Here is an 18,158-nt window from a genome sequence, read left to right as displayed (position 1 = left end):
CATATAATTAGGTTCTACTTTTTTTTAAGTGCATAATTTTTTGTCTACTTTCTAAATCTATAATCAGATTATAAGCTTGTGTGGACAAAAATACTATTTTCAAAAATAGGCCCTAAATTGGCAAGTGGCTATAAAGTGCTTGAATCATCCATTAGGGGGGTTTCTTTGATTCTCTCTTTCATTTTGGAGGGTGCATACATTCATTGATCTCATGGAGGAGTTTTGTTATAGATGTCAGCGAATTAGACCCCCATTGACAAAAAGGGACTATCACAAATGGAGTGATTTAATCATTGATCATCTAAGAAGTGAGCATAAGGAAGTATTTCATTATTTATGTTCCAATGAACTAATCTATGATATTGAAGAACAACCACCTGTTAATAGAATTTTGGATATCATTATATTGAATATCAGTTTAGATTGTTGGCTTGTCACTAAAAATCTCATTCACCCTTATGATATGTGGATGGCTCTTTGGAAAGAATGTGGAGATCCAATAGTTCCTCTTTTTCTAGAGGACATTCTATCTTTAGTCACTTTTGATATGGTTCCTTCACCTCGAGATGAGATCACACCTCCTAATGCTCCTATTGCTACTATTGATCCAATTCTAGCCATAGATGCTTTTGATTTAGTGTAGTAGGAAACATTATGTCTTCTTACTTTAGCTTCATGGGATGAGTTCCTTTTAGATATTGCAAGTTTGTTCATGGAGTCTCACATTGAAGATGTGGGAGACATCATCGACGACATTTTCCTTCTCTTCATTGAGGCAAATACTTCATCCATTTCCACGGTGATAGATCCAACACAACAGGGTACACCTAATCTTCTAGCTCCAGCATCAGTGGATGACTTCTTGACAGATATTTTAGGTTTGTTCATGGAGTTACACATAGTATATTTGGGAGACTTCATTGATGATATAAATCTTCTCTTTGATGAAGAAGATCCTTCTTCAATTTTCACAAGGGCTCACTCTGACCCTCCTATCCGTTCTCTACATGATCAAACTTCACAGGTTGATGTGATTGTGGATCCTTATGTATAGTAGTTGCAGGAGATCTCTTTACATTTGAGGAGATATTTTGTTCTTTGGGACATGTTCTACATCCATCCTTGCTAGATCTACACTCATTATTTTTCCTAGTATTGGAAGGGGCGATAGTCAGCATCAACATAGGGATAGTTGAGCAGGTTTCAGAGACATCATTCATCTTTAGGATTCTTTCTCCACATAGGGGAAGCATCTCGCCTGTACCTTTGCTAGTATTTCTTCCAAAAGGGGAGGAACATTATTCAGTGGCATTGGATCAGCTTCTACATTGGAGTAGCTATCACTAATTGGAACTCTACATTTAGGAGGGTGGATTACCTTGTCTCCTTCTTCTCTTTTATGGGAGGGACTTTTTCCTCTTATGGATTTTTGTCCTTCTTATACTTCTCTATTGTATATACTTGATGTATGTCATAATGGGGGGTCTTGATTACTCCATCCATCCATGCATCTTGATTTTTTATCTCTCTTTTTGGGGGAGGGTTTTTTCCCATGAGGTTTTCCCTCTTTCTCTACTTTATGAGAGATTGCATTGCATTATGTACATCAGTAGATGACATGGCCTAGTAGTTGGGACCCATCTTGCATTTCATCCTATCTTTTGTGAGCTTAAGTTCATTTCCCTAAGTTGCACTTAAGGGGGGGTGTTGGTGTAAATAGGTATTCACTATTTACACTTTACTTAAGTTTACTTAGGTCAATGCATTATTTTATTATTTCTTAGGTGAGACACTTAGGAGTTTGCATAATCTTATGAGTTGTCATATTGACAACACTGGGTAGGAAACTCTAATTTAGCACATGGTGTCTACAACACTAGAGTTTGCATAATTAACTAAGTTGACATGTAGAAAAAATAGTTATTTGCACTCTTAATTTAGCACATTGTGTCTACAACATAATTTTGCATGCTACACCTTTTTAGGCTTATCCTCTCATCATCATTCCTACTCCTATGCTTAATGGAGGATAATCCACTCCTAATGGGCATGTGCTTAGTTATAAGACTTATCAGTATGTTGATTCCTAGACATTCTAGATGCATCTTAGAGGCCTTTATATATAGGCACCTCTAGTGTACATATCATATCAATCACATTACATTGAATATCATATCATTATTCTGATCATACTCTTTTGGTCTACTGTTGTGCTTGTGCTTGAGTTCCTTGGTCTTGGGTGAATTTTTTCCTAAGGCAAATTCTTACATAGTATCAGAGCTATACCAAATTCTTACAATTCCTATTGGCCTTTTTGGAAGGTTTGGCATTTTGATCAACTCAAAGAGTTGAGAGCATAGGCCTAGTTTTGAATAGGTCAAAGAGATCAATTCCTTACTTAAACTAGGTTATGAACCTTGAAAAGCAATAGTTTAATTAACAAGAGTTGTAGGCCTACCTGATTCAATATTAGCAAATGTTAGGAACATTTTTTATTGTCTTCATTCCCTTCCTACAACTTCAATGACATGGGCATTCTTATATGGTTTGAAAGAGACCTGTAAGCACCCAGAAACTAGATCCGCAAGTTAAATATGATAATTTTTAGCTCAGATCAAATGCGTTATAGAAACACACATATGCAATACAATATTCTTTGAATGTGTTACAAAATCCTATAAAAGTGTCAAAGAATCTTGTAAATGTGCTAAAAGAGTTAGCAAATGCACTAGAAATTTTGCATATGTGTTATCACATCTTTCAAATGTGTTATAGAACACTTCAGATGCATAATAAAACAACTCAAAAGTGCTAGAATGTCAAAAAAATCTCAAATTAGGTATTTTTGAGTTCGGGATCATCTTTGAAAGGTTGTTTCTCTAGTTATGAGTCTTTCCACATGTTGTTAAGCCTACAATAAGTCAGATTGACACAAGAAATAAGAGTACTCAAAAATCTACAATGATATTCGAAGATTAGAATGACATGTTCAATAAGAATGAGGCTTTAAAACGAAGCCCCATGGTGGGCAACAATTTTTACATGGTAGAATCACATATTCATGAGACCTTGGTGTAGAGTGCAATCAAAATAACAATGAACTAAGCTAGACCCAACAAACAATTTCTAAATAATGACTCTATGAACATCTCATGTTTCCCTAACTATAACTGCTAAAATTGCTCTCAAACCAACATCTTAGTGACAGTTCTAGAATGGGTTTATGCTATTGATGTAGATCTATGAAAGATTGTATGAGATCTATATGAAGTGAAAGATAAGAACATGAAAATGCTAAAATAATTGTATGCATGAAACTAAACAATGCTAAGTAGTGCTAAATATATATTAAAATGATGCTCGAATGACACTAAAATGACATTAAATCTCTACAACAATGATACTAAATGGATTATCAAAATGATATCTCTAATATTCCTATAGTGTAGATGCATAAAAACTTGGGTCCCTTTGTTGTTGATTTTCCCTTCTATTTATAGGATTTTAAAAGGGGATTGGGGTAAAGATCTAAGTTTTACCTTTCACTGAGGGTAAGAGTGAAACTAAAAATATCTTACAAAACCCCAAGAGTTAATGTCTAATAGACTTAGTTTGTGAGGATAAATAGGGATTTTCAATTGTTTTAAATTCCAAAAGAGTAGATTTCACTTTTGCGAGGATAAATGATTTTTGTTGACATATTAAATGTTGCATTTATTTTCAAATTTTGTCTTTACCTTTTTCTTTTTTCTTTTATTTTATTAATTGGATTTCCTCTTTTAAAAGTGATTTTGGTCTTTTTGAATTTGATCAAGAGTTTAGGTGATTAATTACTTAACCACTCAAATGGCTTGGTGTTATAATTGATTTGAAAAAGTTTATTATTTTCCTCATTTATTTCATTTTATCTTTATTTTTTGTTGTTTGATTGAAATTCACATTCCTTTAGGTCTTTGTCAATTTTAGGGTGTCTACAATTATGTATACGGACAAAAATGGCATAAATGCCAAGTCAATGAGAGTTTTACAAGATGTGAAAAATGTCATGTCAAGTTTGAGATATACAATAAAAATATTAATTATATGCATGAATTTTTCCTTCAATCACCACAATTAACATCATATGTCTCTATAAAGTCCTATAGTTATAGTGGATTGCCAAAATCAAGTCTCTTCAAGTAGTGTGTGACTTCATAGATAGTTGCATAACAACAATTCAAATTTTAACTCAAATTACTTTTTTTTTAAATATATTAGAGTTGTCAAAAAACTATATATTGAATTATAATTTATTTGTAGTTGAATTTTTTATTACATTGTGTGTTTCTCCCTCTATTAGGTTGTGTGATAAAGGCAGTGGACCCTACTTTGATAATCAAGACTCCTAACAAAACAAAAGAAATGTAGAGGATCCATGGGAAGTTGAGAATGGGGCTGCAATAGGTAAAAGGCAATTAATAGAATTTGATAACATATATAGTTGAAAAAAACTCAAAACTGAAAAAATGTATTTACTTTCTCTAAAATGGATATGTTTAATATATATAGAAAAAATATGTATTAGAGCCTCATATGAGGCAACAATCATTGATAAATCAACTTTGAGCATTTCCTGTATAAAAAATGATAAGGTGTGTTATAGTCATAGAGGAAGATTTTAGACTTTCAAAGGAACAAGAATGGAATTTAAGAAGAGTTGAGAAGAGGGTTTCAACTAAGAAGAGGATATGAAAGTGAAGGTGAAGATATTACATAGTTAAAGTTGATGCAAAATTAAAAGATAACGAACATGAACATGAACAAGTTAGATTGTTAAAAGTTGTAGATGGACATACTCATTCCCTCTCCTAAACCTCTAGTACATTGGGTGCAATCATCAATCGTGTTAACCCCAATTGTTGATGTATATAGAAGAGACAAAAAAGATTGTAAATCAATAAATATATGTACATGTTTAATCATAATTCATTTCAAAAGAAAATTTCTTGATCATGCTTGAATAAATTATATAGTATTTTCAAATAATTTGCACAAACTAATTACCTTTTGGGTGTTTAAGTGTCTATGGGGATGTTTTTGGATATTTTGGTATCTATGGGAATGTATTTTTTCCACAAGATGTCTTGGACCTAAGTGGGGGACCCTAAGAGAAATAAAATAAGCATAAGAGATATCACTATATAATATTAAATAAAGTTAACATACATAAATTTAAAGGACTCACATAAATTTAATTTAAAATATTTATTTATTTATTTATTTATTTATTTATTTACAATATGAAACTATATAACTTTCTACACCAAAGTGAATTGTTGAAAGTGCAACAAGATCAATCCAGGATATTTGATCCCCTTATAACGCTTATCAAACACCAAATAAATATACATTAGATATTTAATATATGGGAGGCATTTCTTATGGTTTTTTGGTACCAGATGTTGCATCCTGTAATGTGTATTGTTCATGTATTTGTTAAAATTGTTCTTTAAATAAAAATTTATTTACATTTATAAGTTTTGAGTGATTAATACATAAATGATATAAATACAAATAAACACATGTACACCTCCTCTTCATCAAATATTATCATAGTCATTAGGTTATCTATGAGGGTCATATCCTGTATAGTGGCATCATGACATATACCCTTGCATGGTGTACACAAATGTGTTGTGGAACCATCTCATGTGCATCGGTATTTACCCCAAAACAAATATGTTAGAAGTTGGGACACATATGATCAATGAGATTATTGAAGCCACATGATGCAGTTAATGATGAGGCTTGTGGTGTAGATGTTGGATCATCATATTGTCCAAGAGGGTCCAGTAACTATGTGTCATGTTGAATAATGAAATTTGTCAATTACATAATTGACTAAAGAGTTTGACTCCTTCATAGCTACTAGGATAATGATCTAAATCATGGATCTAACAACTAGAGAAACATATTTCATAGGTGTACCACCCTCTGAGCCCTTAATCCATCTTGGGTAGAGCCTCTCCCTCTACCCTAAAGGAACCTCATGTTAAAGTAATTCAGATGCTCACCATGGATAAAGACATAATATAATTTACTCAAAAAAAATATAATAGAACCTCATTTTTATTACAAGGTGGTAGGTCAAACGCCATATTCCACCTACCCCAAAAGCATTTCTTAATCCAACATGATTACATCAATACATAGGAAACCTCTTTGAATCAAGAGGTAAGATCTCATTGGTTTTAGGCTTACTGAAAAGAGCTCATATATCATCTTTACTTATGAATTTTATTTTCACCTCATTAAATGAAAACCCATTAGATTATAATGCATGAAAATTGTCCTTATATGTGGCTCATTTTGTAACTTCTCTTGTAAGGGAAGAATGAATGTTCATGCTTGGAGATCCTCAACCTATTTAGTATCTAATAAATTTAGGTTGTATTTAATGATATGTTTTTTAAGAGATCCTAATGTGTGGTTTCTATAGGATCTACTAGAGGAGCTAGAGGGTTTTGAGGCTCCTTTTTTTGTTAAGGGGTAGTGTTGGGTAGTCATTATGCACGAGGTCAATGGCAGGAATCCATTGCGCAATTCCTCTCTTGAAAAGCTAATCTTTTGGGATCAACTCCAAGGTTTAGTATTTATCTTGTGATGTACCAAAATTCACTCAATTGAAGATAAATGTGATTGTTCACAAGGAGGCCTTTGTTGGTTCTATTATGATCTTGAAATGAAGTAAATTTGTTCGCTGTCTCAAAATAATACACAAAAGAAAAATGTTTTTTTGTATTTTTTGGTTTTTTCAATGAATGCAATTCTACTAGTGCAACTAACATGAGTTCCTATTCTAAAAGGGGTTAGCAAAGCAAATAAAAAAATTGAAAGAAAATAACATGAAATTGAAATCCTAATGGACATAAGCTACAGAAAACAACACGTTGCGAGTTAAACTTTCAAAGAAATCAGTAGGAAACCAATAACAATAGGAACAGCGCTTCCTAGGATCCACTAATGCAATTGTCAATGAGAAAATTTAACAATCGTATGATATTTCACCTTTCATCAAATCACAAGGCCAAGGAAAGTGCGCTCATGCAAGACAAATAGTTATGCAGGCACAATTTTGATGATCTCTTCTCAAGCTTATTACGTCAGAAAATTCATAAATCTGTAGCAAACACCAGAACTAAAAGATCACACAACCAAAAACAACACAATAAAAATTTGGCTCAATCACAATATTATGAACAAAATTCACAAAACAATGACACATTCAGGAAAGAATCACTACACTCCAAATACAAGCACCAAAAGCATAATTTTACTGCATAATAACAATAGCCCTTGTTACATACTCCAATGGGGTATTTATAAGAAATCGTATCCTCAATTTGTGTTAAGAGTTAGAGATATTCTTCATGCAATAAAATGCTTTTAACTAATAAACCAAACTAAATATATACAGACTAATAATTAATCTGGTGCTTAGAGGGACTCCATCCATATTTAATTCATTAATTAGATGCATGAGCCCTTTACATGTCAAAAAAAATAGAAATTATGAGAGAGAAAGTAGGAAGAAGCCTTCAGTCAAAGTAGAAGAATCTAGAGGTGCCAAAAATAGAAGCCAATCCTTTACTAGGCATGAGTCAAAGTTATGTTCCCATTGCATAGAAAGAACTATTATTAGAACAACCAGTTAACTGTCAGCACACCTCTAGATTGCAAAGCTATGGAGCTACAGACCTCATAGGGTCAAAAATCTCAAAATTTTACTAAGTGTCAAAATTGAAATTCTAGCATCTAGGTTTTTTTCTTCTTCATCCCAAAGCTATGTTTGGATGTTTTCCCTTGAATATCTATCATATCAGAAATCTCAGCCACATCCAGAAGATCTAAAGCCTCATATTTATCTTTTACCTTCTTTCTATAATTGTTTACCTCAATTCGGGTATCAACAAAATCCTCAAGTTTGGTATCCAATTCTAACAATACTTCTTCAGTCCTAAAGGCTTGTTGGATGTCCTCATCATCAAAAACCTCCACAAAAGTCTTCCTAAAATTCTCCACTACTATCTCTCCAGGTAACAACTTTTCATGTTCCTCATTTTCAAAAATATCCAAGCATGCATCAATATATTGCCTCTCTACTTCAAAAATTTTCTCTTAGGCTTAGTCCTTGAGCTGATGAAGCTCCTCATGTAATGTCTTCATTACTTTATTGCTATCTGCTATCTTTTCTATCTAGTCATCAATCATATCTAATTCTTCTCCAGTATATACATCAATCAAAACCCAATATCTTTGGCCCTTTATGGCTTGTAGAGTCTGCAAATCCTTACTCTAGACCTGTACCTCATCCATGATGCTGAAGTCCTGCTTCAAAATTGCTATGATCTTATTCAAATTCTCCTGTGTAGCATGCAATAACTTCAAATTCCCTGTGATGATTGTAACACCTTTCTCCTCAAAAATTTCTCGCCACTCCTAACAAGCCTTCAAAAATGGGTCAAGTTGTACACCTCCCCCTTCTCTAAGTATGGTATTCAGAGTTTTCTCGGGGTGCTCAAGATTAAGAGGACCAACAACTTCAGCTAGATATCCTTTTAGGATCTCAACTTGTCTTCAAAGTGCTTGAAGTTCAATCTCATCTTGCTCCATGTGGTTAAGAACCTCTTTGACTCTCATAGTCATCATTTGTCGAGCTAAATCCCATGTAGACCTTCCCAACATAACATCCTTTAACTCATAATCCTTAAGGCTAAGACCTTCTACATCTGTACCTTCAGGAGGGAGTGCCAGCTGCAAAAATAAATCCTAGTGCCATATAGTGTTGATAAATGTCAATGGCATTTCCTTGTGTGATGGAGACTCAAGTTTATTCAGGATCTCTACAATGTCACAAATATCTTCCTCTGAAGCACAGAATTGAGGCTTAGTACTTCTCATTATTTTCTTTCGGATCCATCTAGGGATGCATCCTACTAAGGACCTGACTCTTGATGATGAAGGAGTATGTTCTGCAATCTCCTTTCCCTTATTATTCCTGCTTGGATTTGTCTCTTGTTGGGAGGGCTCCTCTTCTGTAGCCTCAGTCTCAATAGAACCTATAGCCTGAACCTCAGTGTCTTGGGAAAGTGGTTGGGAATATTCCACCATTTTTCCTTCTAACACTTCACCAGTCGCCATTTATTCTGATTGTTCCTCTAATGATGGTTCTTTTTGAACCTGCTCTTCCTCTGTACTCTGAGGTGGAGCAGTCATCGAGCCCTGTTCTACCATTGTAACTTGTGGAAGAGATGGAGGAGTAAGATTAGGACCTTGTGTATCTAGAGGCATTTGCATCTAGTCTTCCTATTGAGGTTCACCTATAGGGGTGTCCTTGATCTTATCCCCAATCAATTCTATACCTATGGGCATGAAATCAAAATTTGACATTGAGAAAGCATCATCACTCTCTTCATTTTTCTCATCCACCCACTACTATACTTCATCTTCCAAAGAAGAGAGTTATAAGGGTTCTGCTTGAGTGGATGGTGGGGTACCCATGGCACTCTTTCTTCTTTGCAACTTTGTGGCTCAAGCTAGCTAGGTTCTTCCCTGTAGGGGCACTTGTTCCTCTTCTAATTCTTCTTCTTCTTCCTCTTCATCTCCTTCTGGAATGCTTTCAGGAATAGATGGATTAGGTACTAATATTCTACTAATCCTTTTCCTTTTCTTCATTCGAATCTTAATCCTTTTCTTTTATTTCTTGGAACTAGAAGGAGAAGCTGGCTCTTTTTGCACAGGAGAAATGGATACTTGTGGAATCTCTCCCTCTTTTGGTTGGTTGGACACAATGGGAGGCAATTGAGGTTCATCCTAAACTTGAGTAACTCTAGTATCCTCAGACCCTTGTGCACTCTAGTATCCTCAGACCCTTGTGCACTCTATTCTTGCTGCTGGTGAGGCACCTGTTCTTCGGCCTATTCCATCTAAATCCTCTAAGGAGAGGTCCTCTTTGCTTTGTTCTTTCCCTTTCTTTCAAGAGGGTGATAATATCCAATCAGGTGATCTAGCTGGTATACTGTCTCTAGCTTGATAGGATACTGGGCCACAAAGGTAGGAATTGTGACTGTCTTTCCTCTACCTCTTTCTGGGTGAGCATGCACATGAAAAATCACTATGTCATAAATTGGATCAAGTGGAAAAGGTTTCTTGATCCAATCCTTCATCATTCTAATAACATGCCTTGCTCGATGATTAATATCATCGGCCTCCTCCTTGTCAACCTCAACATTCATAATGGGTCTTTCACCAATTTTGTCTTCGTTGAACAAGGGGTTTAGTAACTTCTTAGAATCATGTTGCTTTATCTCCTCTGAGATGTTCAACTGGAGTCTTTTTTGCTAGATACAAAGTCATCCTACAATAGTCTCTAATGCAGACATCATAGTTGTTTGTGGCATTCATCCAATGATCTTCAATAGCATCCTCATGATGGAAGTCCTTTCCTGCTAGACTCTCCACTCTCCAGACATTATCAAAATTAGGCCAAGGATAGTTATATTTTTCAAGGGGATAGTTCTCCCACTTCTACTCAAAGGATGGAATATCCTACTTCCTCTTTACTTGATATGGTCCAATGAGTAATGGCCATGCCCATCAAGGTCATCGTTGCCTCTTTATCTTCTCATTGGCTAACTCAATTTGTTAGGATATCTCCAATAGCACCAGTTTGTCACTTGGGTATCTTGGGAGCTTCTTAGGATTGATGAAGGCACTAGCTACTTGTAGATAGGTAAATGTTTTGAACTGGATGAAGTAGGCTCTGAGAGCTATGACTTGTGCTTTGGCTTCATCAAATAATCTCTTCCCATAGTCTCCCTCAATGAATTGACTGATCACAAAGATGAACACATCATTCATGATTCTGTACTCGTTCTCTATGCTGAGAGTTTCTTCTTCACCAACTAAGGGTAGACTATGTATGGCCAAGCATTGGGATCCTGCATACTGTCTCTCCTGTACAAATCAGGATAGTTTTTTTCCCTTGCTACAAGTAGGTATACCATATAAGAAGTCATGTAAAACTTCTTCTTGTCCTTCATTGTCCTTAATTGCTCACACAATTTTTCACTTAGTGTGGTGGCCCAATCCAGTGGTATCTTTACCTATCTGATGGTCTCAATGAAGTTGACCATAAAAGTGTTGAGGTGGCCTGTTGTAGGTAAGCTTGTAACTCTACTCAAGAGAATGATGGAATAACCAATATCCTCCTTCATGTATCCTCGGTTCATATCTACTTTTCACGTTATCTTTCCCCAAAGAGGCTTCTCAATGAGGTAAGAAGATTGTATGATGTCTATGGCCTCCTATTGGTGTTCCCTGTACCATCTCTCAACTACTTCATACGATAGCCTTATGAACTGATCTGCTCTTGGAAGATGAAAGACCTTTTCAATGTTATCGGATCATAGATCCAAAACCACCTCTCCAGTGACACTCTTGATTACTCTTTCATCAAGAACAAAGTGTTGTGATAGGGTCATGATTAGTTCAGCTGATTGTACTGACACGGATGAGATGCTGCATTTACCAATTTGGAATGAATCATCATGAATACCAAGGCTGATCTCTCTATTGGCTTGTTGCAAATTCTAAAGAATTCACCTAGATTTGTGTGCCCTAAATCTATATCTCAAATTTTTGTGTGGTCATCATGGAATCTCGACTTAGAGGGTATGCCCTAGAATTTGAAAACTATAGGTTTGGGTGCTACTCTGGATGTGGAAGCCATTTGTCCACTTGCATGTTATGAAAAAAAACATTTATTAGTCCAAAGATAAAACAAAAAAACTCTAAATTTAAAAGAGCAAAAAGAAAATTTGGGCATTTTTTTTATTATTTTTTTCTTTTTTTATTTTATCCATTTTTTTTAAATTTTTTTTTTTTTTTATATATTTTTAAAAAAAAATTAATTAATTTCAAAATTTAATAAAAAAGATTTTAAAAATGTGTGTGTATATGGCACAAGAGCGCGCATGGAGAAAAATGCATGCGTGCAATGGTTATAGAGCACCATAGGCATGGTGTGCAGGCACAAATGGCACCATGGGCGAAAAAATGCCACTGGCATGGGAGGCGCAGCGAGCGCGGAATGGTGGAGGTGCATGGGCGCAAGTGGCACCACGCATGGGCAAAGAAGGTTGGCACCACGCGTGGGTGGAGAAGGTTGGCACCAAGGGTGCAAGGTTTTCGCGTTGCGACTAGGGTTCAATTTTGCACTGTGCACATAAAAGTTTGGCAATACAAGCATGGGTTCATTTTTTGTGCCATGCACGAAAAAAGTTTGGCACCGCAAGTGGTATATATTTGACACCACAAGGTCACTGTATTCAGATGGCACCACAGACACGAGCACCATAGGCATGAGCACCATGAGTGCTGAGTACTTGGCACTACGAACGCTGGTGCTTGGCACCACGAACGCGGGCGTCGTGGGTGCTGAGCGCTTGGTGTCGTAAATGCAAGCGCTGCGGGCATGGAATGGAAAGTACTCACCTCAATGCTACGACAAAACTCCAAATGAAAATGTGGAAAGTGTTAAAGAGGTGGAGGATTTTATAACCCTAGCGCTGGGTGGGGTACACAGCGTGCCTCCGCGCAGGTGCACGTCGCTCATCTCACCTACACGCACACTTGCGCAAGGTGAATGCAATTTAATAAAAAAAAAAATTAATTGCATTTTTTCAATTTTTTTTTTAAATTTTTTTTCTAATTTTTAACAACTCTAATACTTTTAACTCTAACAATTTTCTTTCGACTTTCAAATTGTGAGTCTGGGAGTTTAAAAATAGCCCCAAAAAAAGGAAGAAATGACCAAGGCATTTCTTCATCGACAAAAATCCCTCCAATGTGTGTCAAACACCAACCAAACTTTGAACATCTCGAGGATCTTTCGAATGGCTTTATAATCAAAATCTTAGAATTTGAAACCTTCAAATTTATTGTGTGCATTGTGTATTCATTCCCTTTGATGCCTCAAGATGCAGTCTATGAAAGTTTTTAGACAACTTAAAACAATATTCCACTTCTCCTAGCTCATTCATTTGGAATCTCCACAAAGGCTATTTATCAACCAATTGCTTGACCAGATGAGAGAATTAGTTCGAGGGATCTTGGTAGGATGCCACATTCTTTTAGCCTTTCAAATAATTGCTCCATGTCATTTAGAATGTTATTTTTAATAAAGCAATATTTTGAATACAAGATACTTTGTTTTGAGAACATATCATTTGCCATTTCAGATCTTTAGAATCCTTTAGTCTCAACACCGTATTTTTTATTTTTTTTGTATCCTAACTACACTTAAACTGTGTAGCTAGGACATCCGTGTCATTTTTTGGATTCGACCTCTTGTGAACATCCCTTGTGTTCCTCTTTTAGAACTTTTAGAAACTCTCATGCCAAACAATGACCTTAGAAACCATTTGAGGAGATCCCTCCTGTTTGAAATAGTTGAAGTTTGGATCTGTTAGATTAAATAATTAATTATTTATTATTTATTCTATTTACTTAAGATTACTTAGGTCAATGCATTTATTTATTAGTTGTAGTCTAGGAGTTAGTGGTAAGTTGTTGACAATACGGGAGTTTGTTCTCTCCTAAGTCATACTTATCCTCTCACATTGTTCGAGGACTTTCCACCTTAAGTGGATGTATGCTTAGTTGTCACACTTATCTCCTAGCGTCTTCTAGCTTGTTCTAGGAGATTCCTTGAGCTCTTTATATTCGAGCTCCCTTTTTGTATATTTATAAAACATTCTTATTATGAATACATATTTTCTTGTGTTTGCATACTTTTTCTCTCTCATGTTCATTTAAGGTTTTTCCCTTGCTCAACGCTCTTCCTTCATTGGCTTCCCTTTGACAGATTTTTGCATGTAGGTGATCTTGGGCATCTTCAGAGTTAGATTTCATCAACTCCAACATGGTATCAGAGCCTCCCTATTGTTGCTTTGTTGAAGAATTTTTGAAGCCGTGATTTGGAGTCACAAACCCTAGTTTGTTTGTGCATTTTCTTCAAATCAGGGGGACAAAAAAATTTTGAAGCACTTTCAACCCAAACGGATGCTGCCATTAGATCTGGAAGGCCATTTGTAATCAGGATTCATATAAAACTTTTTCTTTTTGGAGACAAAGCTCTAGGAGGCAAAAAAAATTAGCCCTACAAGCTTCCGTACGGTCGTACGAACAATTTCGATGAAAAAAAATTAAATATATATATAATTTTGCAGCGCCACCCCAAGCACCACCTCCTCCTCTGTGTGGCCTGCCTGCAAAGCTCCACTAATGGCTCAACCTGATTCTGCCACCTCTTTTGAAAGCACCACCACGGCACCACCTTACAGTCTGCTCCACTGGTTTTAGTGGCTCTGCCCAGTTCTGCATCCTCTGCACCGCCTGAAGTTTGCTCCACCGATGGTTCCATTGCTCCTGTCACCATTCACATTGCTCTGCCAGCACAACTCTTCTGCCAATGACAGCACATCGCCAGCTACCAACCTGCACCTGACACATGGTACCTCTATGTTTGCAGCCCAGTCAGCAGGGACAATTAGCCTGCATGGCTTTTTCTGCCTCATCAGTGTGTCCATCATGTAACACGCGGCAGGGCTGCCATGTGGCACTTTGCCACATGGCTCCTGCCACGTCATCCAGTCTTCCACGTGGTGTGCCACGTGGCTCCTTTTTTTTCTGCGATAGTCTCCAAGCCATCAATTTTAATGTAGTAAAATGTTGACATCAGCATGACATCAGTACCTTCCTGCATCTCCTTTAAGGTCATTTTGGACCCACCTTTAGTTATTTGACCATAACTTGAGCATACGGAGGTATTTTTCCAATCCAAAAGAAGCACTAGAAATTTAGTTTCAAGACAAAGACATTGGTGTAGTTATTTTTAGGTTTTGATGTTTTTTATTGCCCATTTTTTTAGTTAAAGTCTGAAGTTCTATTTTTTACTCTAGCAAGCTTTTCTTTTGCATCCCATGCCCATTTTTTGAAAACTTTATATTTTTGGAAAGCTAGTTTTGTCACCTTTTCAAAAATGTGGTCCTTTTTTTTAAATTTTGGCCCATGCTCTTTCTATCATATTTTTGGCATTTTTGCTATATGGTGGATATCTTGAGTGTTTTAGGCCCGAGGATCATTTTCCTAGCATGGTTTCCTTTGTTTTAGGCTGTCATATTTTGTATCAGGTTGTTTTTTTTTCTGATCATTGTAGCTATTATTTTGAAGCACTTTTTTATATGCACTGAGATAAAGTGCCACTCTTGCATTCTAGGGGTCATGAATGTTGTTTTTGAGTTACTTGTACATGCACTATTTTCATAAAGCACCATGGGGGGGATAGTTGTATGCTATTTTAGGCATTCTCCTTTTATCAAGTGAGTGCCCCTTCCACGACATTAGCCCCATGTAGTGTCAGTGTGACCATGTCTTTATAGGTGTTTGTACCTCTTCCTCTCTCGTTGTTCTTGGTTCGTTTGCAGGAGACTTTGGCCCACCTTCTCAATTGCCTATCATCACACCCCATTTTCATTAAGGGAGGGTTAATTTATTGTTCTAATGCATCTTTGGTTTGATGGTTCGTTAGTGTGAGCTATGTATTTAGTGGTTGATCCTACATACAAGGCGATTGCAGTGGCTGGCTACCTATGCATTTCGGTGAGATGGATCATCTACCATATAGACATGCTTGGTTCATGCCTTCTTCTTCTATGGAGGTTCTTTAGATTAGTAGTTTTCTTCTTGATGGCAGATTTTCGGCCTCTTCATGCTTCAGTGATGCTCTTCTTGATCACTTTCTTGTTTCTGTTTTAGGGGACATTTCCCTAGTTGGAGGCTTCTTCAGTTCTTCACTAAGTTACCTCTTTTTGGGGGAGGGTTTTTCCCACGTGGTTTTCTCTCTTTCCCCATTTTCAGAGGTTGTATTTCTTTGCATTGTACATGGGTACCTAACATGGCCTGGTTGTTGGCACCCATTCTACATTCTACATTTTTTGGTTTTGTGAGCTTAAGGCATTTCTCTAAGTTGCACTTAAGGGGGGGTGTTAAAGTAAATAATTAATTATTAATTATTTATTCTATTTACTTAAGCTTACTTAGGTAAATGCATTTATTTATTATTTATAGTCTAGGAGTTAGTTATAAGTTGTTGACAATACGAGATTTTGTTCTCTCCTAAGTCATACTTATCCTCTCACATTGTTCGAGGACTTTCCACCTTATGTGGATGTATGCTTAATTGTCACACTTGTCTCTTAGTGTCTTCTAGCTTGTTCTAGGAGGTTCTTGGAGCTCTTTATATTCAAGCTCCCTCTTTGTATTTTCATAATAACATTCTTATTGTAAATACATATTTTGTGTTTGCATACTTTTTCTCTCTCATGTCTGTCTAGGGTTTTTCCCTTGCTCCACACTCTTCCTTCCTTGGCTTCCCTTTGACAGATTTTTGCATGCAGATGATCTTGGGCATCTTTGGAGTTGGATTTCATCAACTCCAATAGGATCATCCCTTGTCATCTTTGACTCTAGTTCAACAGCACCTAAAACAATCAAATTTTAAAATTTACAAAGTGTTGAAAACTTGTTGGTCTAGACTTCTAATTTCCAAACTAAAAGTCCCCTGTTTCCACAAGAAATGTTGGTTGCTTATTTGGTATAAGACACACAATCATCCAAATGTTTTGACAAAGAAATACCTCTTCCTAAAATTAGAACCAAAAAGTGGTTAGTAAAATTTTGAGAGAAAATCTCAAGTACACCTTACCCCCCAAGACTAACACAACTTTGAAAGGAAACACACAACTAAAAGCAAACGCGCAACATGAAAGAAAACACACTTGTAAAAATAAAAAACTAAGCTAAATGCAAAAATAAAATCTAACTAATTTTTATTTATTTTTTTAAGCTTCAAAATAATGCTTCAGAAACTGCCCATTTATAGGCAAGGGAAGAAATTCCCCCTATAAGGAACTAAGCCTAAAAGTGTTTTCCCCAAGAATTTTTGCAACCTGATAAGAGCCTGTCCACAAGTGTTGAAACTTGGTATGGCTACTTCGTTTTCTTTCACCTTATCCCAGAGTAGAACAAGATCTGAAATCTTAAATGACTTTATTGTGGCTCTCTTGTCGAACCATATTTTCACAATAGCTTGATGTTTAACCATGTGCTCCAATGCAGCTATCCATTTCTCATCCATCTCTAAAAGATTTATCAATCTAATTTTTAGTTTGTTAGCATCCTCAGCATACCCACTCATGAATTTCAAAATAGGAATTCTAAGATTAAGTGGGAACATTGGCTCTTGTCCATAAACAAGCAAGTAAGGAGAAGTTCCCAAATCCTTTTTGACTCTCACTCAATCTGTCCATAAGGGATATTTGAGCTGTGTATGCCAATCCCTAGGATTGTCCTTCAACAATTGTCTTATCATTGTGATCAAGTTCTTGTTTGTGGATTCTGCTACCCCATTTCTTTGAGGGTAGTAATTTGAAGAGAACTTGATAATGACTTGATTTTCAAATGCCCACTAGGTTAAGAATGTAGATGCAAAGGTAGACCCGTTGTCACACACAAGGGTGAATGGCATTCTGAACCTGGTAATAATATGTTCTTCCAAAAGGTCTGTTACCACCTTAGCAGTGCAATTTCTAAATGTTTCTACTTTCGTCCATCCTGTGCAGTAATCCATTGTTGTGAGAATAAATGCATGTCCAGTTGATGATTTTGGGTTGACTGGACCAATGAAATCTAGCCCCCACTTTGCAAAGGGGTGTATCTTCCACACAAGTTGTACAGGAATTACCAGATTCCTTTCTCTTTTGGCACTAGTTTGACAAATATCACAAGAGTGTATATGCTCGAAAGTATCTTTGAATATCAAGAGCCAAAAATAACCCGATCTTAGAATCATGTGGGTTGTTGCTTCTATCGAACCATGTCCTATACCATACTTATCATGAAAGTGTTCCAAGACTTCCTTTGCTTCCTCATGGCCTAAACACTTTAGATAAATCCCTTCGTAGTTTCTCTTGTACAACTTGTCATGTAGCATATAAGATTCACACTTCATTTTAAGTCTCCTACATTGTGAACTATTCATCTACTTTGGGCATTGG

Source organism: Cupressus sempervirens, chromosome 4 (genome assembly GCF_028749045.1).
Source record: "Cupressus sempervirens isolate cs-2001-9-10 chromosome 4, ASM2874904v1, whole genome shotgun sequence".
In the NCBI taxonomy this organism is placed as follows: Eukaryota; Viridiplantae; Streptophyta; class Pinopsida; order Cupressales; family Cupressaceae; genus Cupressus; species Cupressus sempervirens.
This window is presented reverse-complemented; position numbering follows the sequence as displayed.